Genomic DNA, 14,802 nt, shown 5'->3' with positions numbered 1-14,802 from the left:
TTTGTCAAGAGGACTCAGGAGCCAACAAGAGGAGGCTCTCTCATTTGCCAAAGATTTAAAAACTTGAACATCAATTAAGAATAATAAGCACAATGGGTTTATCAGATAAAATATATTTAAATTAATGAGATCATAAATATAATACAAAAAAGAAAATTACTGATTGATGATATTCAAAGAATAAAAGGAATGAACATGTTATTTTTGTAACTAAACTTTTAAAAAGAAAGAATCAGACATTTATTCTGATTTTTAGTATAAAACTTCCTTCAAAGTAATCACAGAATAGAGAAGGAGAATTTCTCTTTGAGAAAGTATTCTCTGTAGAAATGCAGAAAGAATGTAGAGTTAGAATATTGACATTTTAACTTTAATCTGTTGGAAATAAAAGAAAACTTCAATCTGATAAAGGGTTAAACCTAAGACCTATTGCTAACATCATACATACTGATGAAATGTTCTCGTTTCCTAAAATCAGGAGCAAGGAAGGATGTTTGATTTTAACACCTCTATTCAGCTTTGTAATTTGGGTTCTAGCAAATGCAGTGAAACAGAACAAAAAGAAATAAAAGGCGTATATATTGGAAAGAGGTAGAGAGGTTCTTTTCTGCTGATGACATGATTATCAACTTTAAAATCCAAAGGAATCTACAGAGAAGTTACCTGAAATAAGTGAATTTAGCAAGGTTTTAGAATACAAGATCAAAATTCAATTTAAAAAAATTTTTATATGCTACCAACAAGCAACAGGAAAATTAAATTTAGAAATAGCATTTATAGTAGTGGCAACCAACATTTAATACCAAACAATAAATTTGACAATTCATAAATTAAACAAATTTTGCCAAATAAATTCATAAATGCAATAAAAATTGTATAAGAAGTTTTCACTGAGCTCTATAGCATATTGCTGAGAGAAGATTTAATTTATTACGTTCATTAGTGAAGACCTAAATAAAAGAAGAAATATAATATATTAATTGGAATATTCAATATTGTTAGAATGTCAATTCTATGCATATTGTGTCACCACCATGCCAATGTTTTTTGTAGAAATGGACAAATAAATTTGAAAATTTGTATAGAAATTAAGAAGACCTAGAACGTACAAGGGTATTGAGAGAGAGAGAATAAATTAGAGAGAGAAAGAGAATAAAGTTGGAGGACTTGCACCACGTGGTTTCAAAACGCAATAGAACAATACATTAATTTAGGTAGTATGGAAGTGGTGGAAGGAATGAAACATAGTGGAGAGCAAAGAAATAGACTCACGTGTACATAGACAATCAAGTATTTATTGACAGGGATGCCAATACGATGCAATGAAAAGTGAAAAGTCTTTTTCCTAAACTGTGCTGAACAAGTGGATATCTTTATGGTTAAAAACAAACCTAATCTTATACATACAAAATTTAATCTGAGATAGACATTAGATCTAATTGTAAGTGCTCAGACTGTGAAGCTGCTAGAAGAACCATAAGAGAATGTCTTCATTCCTTTCATGTGGGCAAAGATTTCTTACATAGGATATACAGGACATCTTCCACAAAATTAAAATGACAGTTCATTAAAATAAAAATTACTGTTCCTAAAAAGATCAAATAAAGACTGGCAGAGAATGTTTGCAATTCATAAATCTGACAAAGACTTATATCTAGAATATGTAAAGAACTCTTAAAACTCAATAATGAGAAGGCAAACAACTCAATTCTTAAAAATGGTGAAAAGTCAACACTTGGACATGAATTGCCAATAAGCACATTGAAAGACTTCATCCATCATCAGATAAATTCAATGTAAAATCAAAGTATGATACCACCACACACCCACAAGATGGCTAAACTTCAAAATTAAATGAAACAAAAGAAGATTAACAAAGTCCAGTGCTGGGATACGGAGTAACCTGAACTCTTATATATTCCTTCTGGGAATGCATAATGGTTGCACACGGGAAAAATCCATGAGAGTTTCTCAGAAATTTAAATATACATCTTGCCATATGATCCAGACATTCCACTCCAGGGTATGTCGCCAAGAAATGTGAAAGTGTGTATTCCCCAAAATCATTCTACAAGAATGTTCATGGCGGATTTTCTATGGTAGACAACATTTGAAAACAGCTTGCAAATGCTTCAATTGGAGGATCAATAAGTAAATTGTCGTGTTAATTACACAAGGCCTTAAACTCAGATGCTCTAATGCTACGGTGGCCTATGTAAAAAGAACAAAATCTAAATCTGCAAATGCTTGAAGGTGAGGAAATCCAAACTCTAAGGACAGCCCAGCACAAACAGTCAATGAAGCTTTAAGCTACAGCCAATCAAATAATTTCCTTTCTTTGCTTCCATACTTTCTCTATATAAGTCTTTCCCCTGGCTCCTGTCTAGGAAGCACTCCTAACCACTGCTCGTTTGGTGCTCCCCAATTGTAATCAATTTTTGCTAGAATAAATTTAAAATATAATATGCATCAGTTTATCTTTTTTTGTTTTTTTTCGGTGAGGAAGATTCACTCTGAGCTAACATCGGTCACCATTTTCCCTCTATTTTAGGTTCGGGTTGCTGTCACAGCACAGCTGATGAGTGGTGTAGGTCTGTGCCCAGGATCTGAACCTGTGAACCTGAGCTGCTGAAGTGGAGCACACTGAACTTAACTACCAGGCCACAGGGCCAGCCCCTCTTTTAACAGTAACTTATCCATACTATGGGATGTATCTAGCAATAAAAGGAAACAACTAATGATATATGTAACAACATAGATGAATCTTCAAAACGTTATGCTGAACGAATAAAATATGACTTAGAAGAGAACATGCTTAATTCTGTTTATATGAAATTCAAGAACAGATAAAACTTCTTTTCAATGATAAAAATTTTAACACTGCCTTTTTCCAGAGGATGAGGTGGGAGCCGGTAATTTACATATTGCTCATGATTTCAGTTCCATGGGTGTAAACATTTGTCAAAACACATTGCACTGTTAAGATCTTTGCACTTCACCATATGTAAATTAAACCCCAATAAGAAGATTGAACTCAATAACAATAGGTTCTTCCTCACCTAGAAAACATAAAAACAAGAAGAAATGCAAACCTCTAAAAAATAATGGATCCAGCAATGATCCTCAGTGACAACTAATATTACAAAAAGAAATCAGTTGTATATTAAGAACATCTTGTTGAAAAGAACCAGCACCATCAATGAAGTCATTTTGTCAAAATATGGAACTTCTATGATCTAATTACTTGATCTAGCTAACAGAGTGTAAGAAATACATTATTTAGGAAATCATGTTAAAATATAAGAATACAGGAAAGCGCTATCCAAAATACAGGGGACTCTGGAGGACAAGCAATCTCTTTCTTCCACAAATAAATTTCAAAGAGATAAAGGAAGGTTGTGGAATCTGTATATTAAAAAAATATTTAGGAGACCTTTAAAGCAAGTGAAATAGATAAACATTTTTGGATCCTGGAAAGCTTTTGGGTCCTTTATAACATGCATGTATTGTATAGCTAGCTAGCTAGCTAGAATTATATGTCTGCTTATAGGTATATATGAAAATTAATATTGAATTGTATTTTAATATATACTCTGTATTGAAACATGATACAATAAGATAATAGAAATTTGATAATTAGATATTTCATTATATTAAGAAATATTTGTCATTTTTTGGTATTATAATGGAATTGTGGCTACGTTGGAAAAATATATGCTTAATTTTAAATACACATACATGTATATTTATGGATACAGTTATAATGGTGCCTGAGGCCTTTTTAAAAATAATTCATCATGGGGAAAAGGGAAAAGGAAGTTATAAATGGAAGGAGATTTGCCATGAGTTAGATCGTGAGAAACTGGATGATAGATGTTTGGCGATTCCTAACACAAGTCCCTCTACTTTTGAATTTGAAGTTTCCATAATAGGTTGCTAAAAAAACCATCATAATAGAACAAACTATGACAATTGCACAGTAATTACATCCAAGTGTTTCATAAGGTTCTTTTGAAACTTTCTTCAGATGGCAACAGTCCAAAGTACAAATTAGTAAAAGTAGTTTTACGGTTGCAAAATATTCTGCTCTAAATACAAATGTCTCCAATCGTCAGTATGAATAAAAATCTGGTTTTGCACTTATAGAATAATAGATATCCCTTTTCAAAGGATATTTATTTCTATATGTGGAAGATTTTCTATAACCTCTCTATTGGCATACAATATCAATAATCAAAGGCCTATTGTTGATTACAGGGATGTCAGTCAGACTTAACTTTTTCCTTCTGTGGATTATAATTGCCTTAGTGCAGAATAGTAATGTGATTGCCTAGATATTTTCATAGAGACTTCTATTCACTTTTCTTCCAAGTTAGTGACAGAGTATCCCTGCTGATTGTCTGTATCTTTCTTACCTGAACCTTTTAAAATTTCTGGTAGGTAAACGAGGTCTGCAAAGACACAACGTCGCCCTTCTCTCAGATAGGCAGAGAAGGTCAGACAGCTGGAGACCGCTGTTGACAATCTTTCCTGATGAGATTATTTCTACCAACACATGCACCACTGGTCCCTTCCACATAACCACACACATACACCCTATATTCTGCTGTCCTACTCTAATCATACTACTGTCAGAGGTTGTGGGGTTGTGGCAGAGATTGAAAGTGAAAATAATTAAGCAATACTTTGCATTCTAGGAGTATCGTCATCATTGACACCATATATCTTAGTTAAAATATATATTTTTTAAACAAGTTTAAGGCATCTTGATATTTGTCTCCGGAGATGCTTTTGGAAAGCAAAGGTTGATAAAATCTCCTGAAATTTAGATGGGAAATATCTTTTTCTTAATTTAAATATATCCAAGATCCGCATGAAGCTCAGGTTCTGGTATGACTAACACCAGGCACTAGTTTTCTCTGTCTGAACTTCCAGTAGGTACTCGCTGGAATTTAAATTCGAAACTATATGCCCTAACCAATACCTGGAATAGAGCTGCTCCATATTCCTAGAATGATGTGCTTTAATAGTCTAATATTTGAATTGGAATGATAAACATCCCTTAAGAATATTCAGAAACCTAATACATATATCCATATGCATCTTTATATATATATATATATATCCATATATATTTATATATATCCATCCCATTTATGTATATCCCACGTACATCCATATATGTATGTCCAGCATATATGTATATTATATATACACACACACATTTTTATATATATATATATTTATATCCATCCCTTTTCTAGAGAGACATAGCCCAAGAATTTATTCATTGGTGAGGAAACCATTTTCCTCAAAAACAAGTTAACACTTCAATAGAGAAAAAAATTGAAGAATCAAATTCCTAGAGATTTTTTATGAAAAAAATAAAACTAGAAGTTTTAGATACATTTAGGTAAGAACTCTTTTGAAGTACATACTACCAAAAGCCTATCTTAGCCAATAAAATCCTTCGCGGTGCATTCCACGTCTTCTGCTTGTGAGCACTGGTGACTTCCAGCTGAGAGAAACGTATTAGTAAGTGTGTGCCTCAGTAACACTTTAATTAGAGGGTGGCCAGTGTTTCTTGCTGTCAGCTCTATTTAATATTATAATGTCATCTTTCAAAAATGATAACCTGGCTTTTCAAATATTGAGTGTTCAGTCAAGTTAAAAGTTAAAAATAATCAGGAATTAAATAATACTCCTTGGTGAAATATACCTTGATGAAAACTATTATCTGATTTTTCAGTTCCCATTTTCCTGACTCTCTCAGGCACAGGATATTTTAAATGCAAATACATATCTAAATTTGTACATTAAAACTAATCCAAAACTAATTTCTGTATTCAAATTTAAGGTCAAGGAGCACAGAGTAAAAGTCACAATATTACATAAATATTAAAGTTAATCATTTGTTTTCCTGGGTAGACGTACCCCACCCCACCACAACAGGTTTCTTCTGATCCACTGCAGTGAATAGGGCTATATTGCTTAGATCTAATGATCTGTCGTTAGAGTAATAAGCAGAATTCTCTCATTAATATGTCTCCTTTGAATTTGTTTTGCACCTCCCTTTCACAGAACCTCTGATACTCAATGAGTTGGCAAATCCCTGAGACACAGAATCTTAGAGTTGAACTGTAACCTGGATGATAAGTGGTTCAGACTCTCCTATACGTAAGAATTCCTTTTACAGATCCTCTGCCTAACTTAAATTTCACATCTCTTCATTTTCATTACCAATACCATCACTTTAGTTTAAACCTGCATGTGCTCATCAACTGTTTAAGCAGCAGTGATATCCTTACATCCTTATCGCCATTTCTGTGCTTGTGTTGCGTTAGTTGCAACATCCGGGTTAACTTCTTTCCTCTTTTCTGCCTGGATACACCTGCCAAGAGCCAGTAGAAGTACAGACTTACGTGTGAAGTCTTTCTTTATTATCCTTATCCACGACATTCTTTCTACTCTGAATTCATTGGCAGCGTGAACCCTGATATCAAATAGTTTAAAATCCCCTGGTGATTCAAAGAAAGCAAATTTCAAAAAATGACCAATGACATGAGCCAGAGCCAAAGGAGTGACACAAACCATATGCGCACGGCTGAGGCAAGAGACATCATCAAGAACTGGTGTAAGATTTATGTTTACTGAAAAATGGCAACACGGTTGCAAAGAGGAATGCTCCAGATTTTAGGGATAAGATCAGGACATAATAACTTTAGAAATAGATACAAGTGTGAAAAAAATCTGCTATTACTTATCTGTAGAAAATTTACAAGAAAATGTACATAAGCACATAGTAGATTAAATAAAAGTTATGAAACTAAATTGTTTTCCCCAAATCACCAGGATCTTCAAGGTCTATCCCCAAATAACTTCAAAGAAATACCACTCTATGATTTAAGGAAAATTAGATGCAACTTAAATCAATGTTACTTGCAATAGGAGACTTTTTTTAAATGGCAGATAAATGGCAGAGATTTTCGTTGCATTAAAAAAATATTGCAAACAGAGCTATATAGTGAAAACTTATGTGGATTCTCCTGGCATCATTCAAAAGAGAAATAATCTGATTCTGTATGATTTGTCCCAGGTATTCAGACAGGAAATTCTCCAGAGGGCAGAAGGGAAATTCATTTCATTACTACAGCATGATAGAAATATTTCTTAAAGAACATCAAATTCCCTTTGTTCCAATTCAGTGCTCTCCAGGTAACTATCTGATCTATCATTTGTTTCCCTGAGTAGATATACTCAACCCCACTAGGACAGGGTTTCTTATGATCAACTCCAGTTAATCGGGCAATATTCCCCCTCACACATTAATAAGCAGGCATTGTTCTCCATTAATCGGTCTCCTGTGAGATTGGTTCAATTGATTCATACCTGATTTTGACGACACCTTTAAGTAAGTTAATAAAACAAAAATCTTAAGAGAATACCTAGAATAACTACATCCCCACAGCATTCTGAAAAATTATGAATTAACTAAGTGCTTTTTATCTCAAATGAACTATTTGAAGTAATCCATAACCAAAACATACCATTGAATAATCAGAATTAATTTAGAAGGGAAATTGTTTATTAATGATTTTAGTATTAATTTTGATAATTGATTTAAAACTGAAAATTAATTATTAAGGAATATAGACTAAAGTTTTTTAAGTATGTTACAAGTTTAAAAAAATGTATTAATTATAATGGTGTGTTGACCATGATTCTCTGTAATCAGTTATATAATCGTATGTGTCAATGTTAAAGATGAACTGAGTTGAAAATACAGTAGGGATTTTTGAAAGTCTGTTTTTCTATACTTATACCTAAAAGGAACTAATTAACTGTAATTCATAAATGGTTTCTGTGAAATGAAAAAAGTAAAAAACAATTTTTAATAGACCTTGGTCTTCTAAACAAGGAACAAACCTAACTACTGTTACTTGTTAAGCTTTCAAAATAAATATCACCTAAATTAAAAACCCTGAATCTTCCTTTCCATAAAAGACTTGGTCTGATGTAATTACCCAATTGTCATATCGTCTTAGTAACCTCAAATATACTCATAAACACTGAAACTCATATTTGAGTAATGGAAATGACTTGGCAGTCAGTTAGGATGATGACTGTTGGTTTCCCCATTCCTTCAAATTTTAGTTTCATATTTAGAGAGAGAGTCAAGAATGAAGGAGAGGAGTTATACAGATGGTAAATTAATATTGCTTGTAATTTTCCTCATTTCTCTCCTTTATTGTTCATCACTTGGTTTATTTGCATGAAAACAGGGCTGCTGATTCTTAAGAATTCATTTGCATGAACTGTCTCAGCACACAAAATCACAAGCTCCTCATCAACAAATACAACTGTGTGATCAGACAACAATAGAAAGTAAAGGTGAATGGGACCCCAGAGATAATATAAGCCACTCTTTACACAGATGAAGACAGTAAACTCTGGAAAATAAAAGATTTCACCAAGGTAGCTGTAGTTTTAACAAAGGCAGAATTCAGCTCAAGTCTTCCTGAATTGCAAATAATTATTTGCGTTGCATTACGAAACAGTCTCACTAAGGCGTTTGAGTCACTTTTAGATCTCAGGATACAGAATCTCTTTTGGTCATGATGCTTATTGATGATGTTTTGGATGTTATTCATTTTCTTCTGTCATTATTATGACAAATGGCACAAAAGATAATAGCTTTAGGTGAGACATGGCTGGTCTATGCTGGTCTCTTCCTATTTTAATGATCCCACTTAATGCAAAATGGGGAAAACTGTGAAGAAATTTATGAGCAGCCCTGTTTCTAGGTATAGAGTTTTGGAAAGTTTCTTAAGCAATATGAATAATATAATAAATGCCTACTTACTTTTAAATATTATAAATGGCCTTTTATTTTGTACTAATAGATTTTCTTTTAGAGAAGGCTTAGGTTTCAAAAAAATTAGTAGAAAGTACAGAGACTTCCCATAAATCCCCTCTCCCCACTCCCAACCTTCCGCCTCACCTTCCCAAACAATTTCCCTATTATTAATGTCTTTCATTCCTGTGTATGTTTGTTACAATTGATGAACTAATATTGATACGTTATTGCTATCTAAAGACTATAGTTTACATTAGGGTCCATTCTTTGTATTGCACAGTTCCAAAGATTTTGGCCCATGCGTAATGTCACGTAGCCACTATAACATCATCATGTTACTATTTTATAATTCCACTGCTCTAAACATCCCCTGTGCTCCACCTATTCCTGCCTCCTCCAACCCTTCCTCCACTCTGGAGCTCTAGAAACCATTGTTTTTTTCCTGTCTGTATAGTTTTGCCTTTTCCATAATGTTATCTTGTTGGAATCATATAGTATGTACCCATTTCACATTGGCTTGTTTCACTTAGTAATACGCATTTAAGATTCCTCCCTATTTTTCCCTGGCTTGATAGCCCATTTCCTTTCTTTCTTTCTTTTTTTTTTTTTGTTGATTTCTAGTTTATTTTAATTTTCTTCATGTCAACTAGATTTTTGCTCTCAAAGAATTTTTTACAAGATTTACATATTTATTATTAATTTTAAAAATTCAACCACTTTTTATTATTTCACTGAGGTCACATTGGTTTATAACACTGTGTAAATTTCAAGTGTGCATTATTATATTTTGGCTTCTGTGTAGACTGCATTGTGTTCACCACTCAGCCACAAAAAAAGACAAAACTGTGCCATTTGCAGAAACATGGATGGAGCTTTAGGGTATTATGCTAAGCAAAATAAGTCAGACAGAGAAAGACAAATACTCATATGATTTCATTCTATGTGGAAGATAAATGAACAGAAAAACACATAGATAAGGAGAACAGATTGGTAGTTACCAAAGGGAAAGGGGATGGGGAGAGGGTGAAAGGGCTAAAGGGGCACATCCATATGGTGACAGATGGAAACCATTTCTTTTTAATCAATGAATAATATTCCATTGTAGGTATGTACCACGGTGTGTTTATCCATTCACCTATTGAAGGATATCTTTGTTGTCTTTCAACCAAGTTTTGGCAATTGTGAATAAAGCTTCTATAAACATTCATGTGCCCACTTTTGTGCAGACATAAGTTTTCAGCTCATTTGTGTAAATACCCAGGAGCATGACTGCTGGATCAGATTATGTTTAGCTTGGTAAGAAACTGCCAAACTCTTTTCCAAAGTGGCTGAGAAAAACTCTCAACAAACTAGTAATAGAAGGACATTACTTCAGTATAATAAAGGCTATACATGACAAGCCCACAGCTAACATCATATTCAATAGTAAAAAACTAAAAGCTTTACCTCTAAATTGGGAACAAGGCAAGGATGCCCACTCTCACCACTTCTATTCAATATAGTACTGGAAGTCTAGTCAGAGCGATGAAGCAACAAAAAGAAATAAAAGGCATCCAAGTATAGAAGGAAGACGTAAAATGATATCTGCTTGCAAATGACGTAGACTTATATGCAGAAATCCCTAAAGACTCTACCAAAAAAAAAAAAAAAAAAAAAACCTGTTAGAACAAATGAATTTAGTAAAGTTGCAGGAAACAAAGTCAATGTCAAAAATCACTTATATTTCTATACACTGAACAACAAACTATATGAAATGGACATTAAAGAAAATAATTCCACTTACTACAGCATCAAAAATAATAAAATACTCAGGAATAAACTTAACTAAAGAGGTGAAAAACTTGTACAGTGAAAATTATAAAACATTGATGAAAGAAATTAAAGAAGACACAAATGGAAAGACATTCTGTGTTATTATGGATTGAAGGAGTTAATATTGTTAAATTGTTCATACTACCCAAAGTGATCTACAGGTTCAATGCAATCCTTATCAAAATCCCAATAATATCTTTTCAGAAGTAGAAAATAATTCTGAAATTCCTATGGAACCACAAAGGACCCCAAGTAACCCAACAATCTTGAGAAAGTAAAACAAAGCTAAATGCCTTGTGTCTTCTTTTTCTTTTTCTTAAAAGTCAGTTGGTGTGGCTAAAGGTTTATCAATTTTATTGGTATTTTCAAAAAACCATTTTCTGATTTTGTCTATTGTTTTCCTTTGTCAATTCCATTGATTTCTGCCCTAGTTTTTATTATTTCTTTTCTTCTTCTTACTTTGGATATAACTCATTCTTCTTTTTCCAGTTGCCAAAGGTAGAAACTTAGACTACTGGTTTTAGGTCTTCTCTGAAATATGCATTTCAATCCTATAAATTTGCCTGTAAAGACTGCTTTCACTGAGTCTCACAAATTGTGACAAGTTTTTATTTTCACTTTCATTTATCTCTTTTAAAAAGTAGCCAACAGGATAGATAGATAAGAAAGGATACTCTCTTTTTAAAAAATCTATTTGTCTTTTATTAGTGATTTTTTCTTAATTTTAAGTTAGGTTTATCGAGTAAATCTGTTATCTTATTTGAAATCTACACCAACCCTAAGAGCTACACCTCATGCCAGTATTTTACAGCTCTTCATATACAAATCCAACACCAATTTTAGATGCTGCTTACTCTGATAAGAATCACCTAGATTGCTACTTAAATATATATATTTCAAGGCCTATCCCCTAGAATTTCTAATTCAGTAGGTATCTACAGGATCTGAGGAATTTGCATGTCTATTTTTTTTCCTAAGCAAGATTAGCCCTGAGCTATTATCTATTGCCCATCTTCTCCATTTTTGCGGAGGAAGATTCACCCTGAGCTAACATCTGTGCCAACCTTCCTCTCTTTCATTTGTGAGTTCCTGCCACAGCATAGCCACTGACCAGTGGCGTAGGTCCATGCCCAGGGAACCAAACCCAGGCCCCCAAAGAGAAGCACGTTGAACTTAACCCCTAGGCCACTGGGGCTGGCCCAGGAATTGGTATTTTTAATATGTTCTCCAGGTAATTTCTTTTTACCCTTCACAATTGTGCCAAATACTGCACAATCTCTGCCATAACACTGGTGTACTTAAGATATTTCTGTGGAGTGTCTAAAAGTTTGAATGATATGGTTTGGCAAATATCTCATAAAACACTTAAGGTCATGTGCTATCAAATAGTTTCATAGGGGCTTTTCATTACTTCCAGTTACCATGTCTATTCATTGTTTTACTTCTTAAAAAGTTTTTTTAACATTTTTTTTTTTACTTCCAATCAAAATACCATGGTTAGTATGATATGGGAGTATTTGACTTTATATATGAAATGTGAATGGCAAAATGATAAAAGCCTTGAGCTGAAATATTTTCCTTTCTCCAGATTTGGGATACTTCTTAAAAATTAAGAGAAATATAAGTTATAATCAATTTACTAATGTGTGTGTGTGTATTTGTAGCTATGGTTTATTCAAAAGTCAGTCCATAATGAGGAAAGGAGATGGTAAAATTTGGCAATAAAAGTAATCTTTTCTGGGCTGGCCCAGTGGCGTAATGGTTAAGCTAAGGCTCTTTGCTCCAGCGGCCCAGGGTTCATGGGTTCGGGTCCTCCGTGGGGACCTAAACACCACTCATCAAGCCATGCTGTGGTGGTGTCCTGCATAACGAAAAATAGAGGGAGATTGGCACAGATAATCAGCTCAGTGACAATCTTCTTCAAGCAAAAAGAGGAAGATTGGCAACAGATGTTAGCTCAGAGCTAATCTTCCTCAAAAAAGAAAAAGTCTTTTTACCAACAATTTACAATGTTTCAGGCTTCTGGCTTCAACCCTGGTCCAGTCCAGTGGTTAAGATTTCATGCTCTCACTACTGTGGCCCTGGTTTGTTTCCCAGACAGGGAACCACACCTCCTGTCTGTCAGTTGCGATAGTCTGGCAGCTGCATGTTGCTTTGATGCTGAAAGCTATGCCACTGGTATTTCAAATACCAGGATCACCCACAGTGGGCAGGTTTCAGTAAAGCTTCCAGACTAAGACAGAGCAGGAAGAAAGACCTGACCACTCACTTCCAAAAAATCGGCCATGAAAACCCTATGAATAGCAGTGGAGCATTGTCTGATACAGCACGGGAAAGTTAGAGGATGGCACAGAAAGACCAGGCAGGATTCTGCTCTGCTGTACACACGGTCGCTGGGAGAGGGAATCGACTACATGCCACTAACAACAACAAAGGCTTCTGGGACTACAGAAAAAGTATCTGTGTATAATTTAATACTTTATAAAGCATAACTGACCAGTGCAAGTATCTATGTGTAACAAGTTTGCATTCCCTTCAGGTGAAAATATACATGTATTCTTTGTTGCTACCCTTGCCTTGGAAACATATGTGTATTATCTCTGAAACGATATTAAAAGAACTTCACCCTTTCAAAGTTACGCTGTCAAATTTTCCATATCCCATCATGTCCTTATTCACGACATCACGAGAGAAGTCTTTGTAAGTAAATGGAATGCTCTGTTTGTAAAGCTTCCGTAATATTAGTCATTAAAACAGTGTTGGAGAATTTGTTGTTACTATTATAATCTCCCTCAATGTTACTTAAAAAATACCCCAGAGAGCTCAGCTGGCAGGAGAGATGATAATGGGGCAGAGGCTCCAGTCGTAAGGTGTATCCTTCCAGAAATCCTCATAGTGTGTTACACTAAAGCCAGTACGTATTTTAACAATGGAGTGACTTCCCCAAGGAAATGTCCCATGTTAATGGAAGAGTTGGGTCAAGAATGCTACTCTCTGAGACGCCTTCCTTTTTTGACGCCTCAATTCCTTATTTCTTAAATAATTACAACTCTTTCATGGTGACAAAGTACTAAAACTAAAAATATATTCAACACATTTTCTGAAGAAAACCAGTAAAGTCAGTGAAATATTTGTTCAAGGATGTTAATTATATGAGTAATTTCTATACTTATGTTTGTTATCATTATAATTCCTGGATTACAAGGATGTGAGACCTATAGTCTTTCACTGTCTGAATATTATCTAAACATAACAATTTTCAATTTCAGAAAATAATGTCAGATACAGCCCGAGACTTACACATACAAAATAACATTTCCTTAGGGAAGTTCTCTGCTATATTTCCCTTCTCATCCTTTTTGCTTCTTTTTTTTTTTTTTTTTAAATTCCCTATCCAATCTACTTGACATTTTTCTCCTTAAAGCCTATTCTTATGTTGTCCAGTTTCTTATATATTCTGCTTCTGTTTTGTTTGGTCTGGGTTTGTTTTTTACATTGTCTTCCTTATTCCTCGACGGATTTCTCTCTCAGGTTTCATACAGGCAGTGTATTGATGGCGATTTGTTTTCTAAAACTGTATTTGGGTTCCTGTTAAAATTATTTCCAAAGTTATACTTTTCTTCTGAATTATGCAATTTTGTTCCTTTTATCTTCTGTCAGGGTGTATTTTCTGAGGCGCCATGCATTTCCCATTTTATTTAGCCTCAAATCAGAGGAGATGTCCAAGCCTGATATTTCCTAGTGGGCACAGGGTGTATATTGGCCTTACTTCACTTAACTTTTCATTCAGTGTTCAATTACCCACAGCTGAATGCACTCCACTCCCATCCCAGTTCCCCGTTTCCCGGAGGAATTAATCTAATCCAGCTATTCTGCACTGAAGTGAGAACTTGTCCTGCACCTATTACAAGAAGGAAGAACATGAAAATCCCATACTCTTACTATTTACTCTTACCAATTTTCCTTTTCTTCTCTGATTTGGCACAATCTTTGAATTGTAGATTCTTTATTTTTAAAAATGGAATACACAACTCCCTTGACATGTCCCTCCTGACTTCCAGTTTGCTTCTTTTCCAAGATTTCTCATTCATCAGTGGTTGTAGAGGAAAGGGCACTGTTAGGAGAAAGAACAG

The 14,802-nt window shown here is 34.2% G+C and overlaps 2 long non-coding RNA genes across 6 annotated transcripts in view; one reads left to right on the top strand and one right to left on the bottom strand.

Moving 5' to 3' along the window:
• The window catches only part of LOC139079838 (uncharacterized), a 95,012-nt gene that overhangs the window by 52,715 nt on the left and 27,495 nt on the right, over window positions 1-14,802 (top strand). The window contains exon 3 of one of the 5 annotated variants that reach the window (XR_011533798.1): window positions 2,552-3,085. The exons of the other annotated variants lie outside the window; for them this stretch is intronic. This is a non-coding gene — a long non-coding RNA (uncharacterized lncRNA). Of the gene's footprint in view, window positions 1-2,551; window positions 3,086-14,802 lie in introns of those variants that run through there. 5 annotated transcript variants of the gene reach the window in all.
• The window catches only part of LOC139079839 (uncharacterized), a 47,204-nt gene that overhangs the window by 24,814 nt on the left and 7,588 nt on the right, over window positions 1-14,802 (bottom strand). Inside the window, exon 3 of the long non-coding RNA XR_011533802.1 lies at window positions 14,625-14,783. This is a non-coding gene — a long non-coding RNA (uncharacterized lncRNA). The remainder of the gene's footprint in view (window positions 1-14,624; window positions 14,784-14,802) is intronic.

The sequence above is a fragment of the Equus przewalskii genome, chromosome 27, assembly GCF_037783145.1.
Source record: "Equus przewalskii isolate Varuska chromosome 27, EquPr2, whole genome shotgun sequence".
NCBI lineage: Eukaryota > Metazoa > Chordata > Mammalia > Perissodactyla > Equidae > Equus > Equus przewalskii.
Note: the sequence above shows the minus strand (reverse complement) of the source record. Positions and strands in the feature narration are given on the sequence as shown.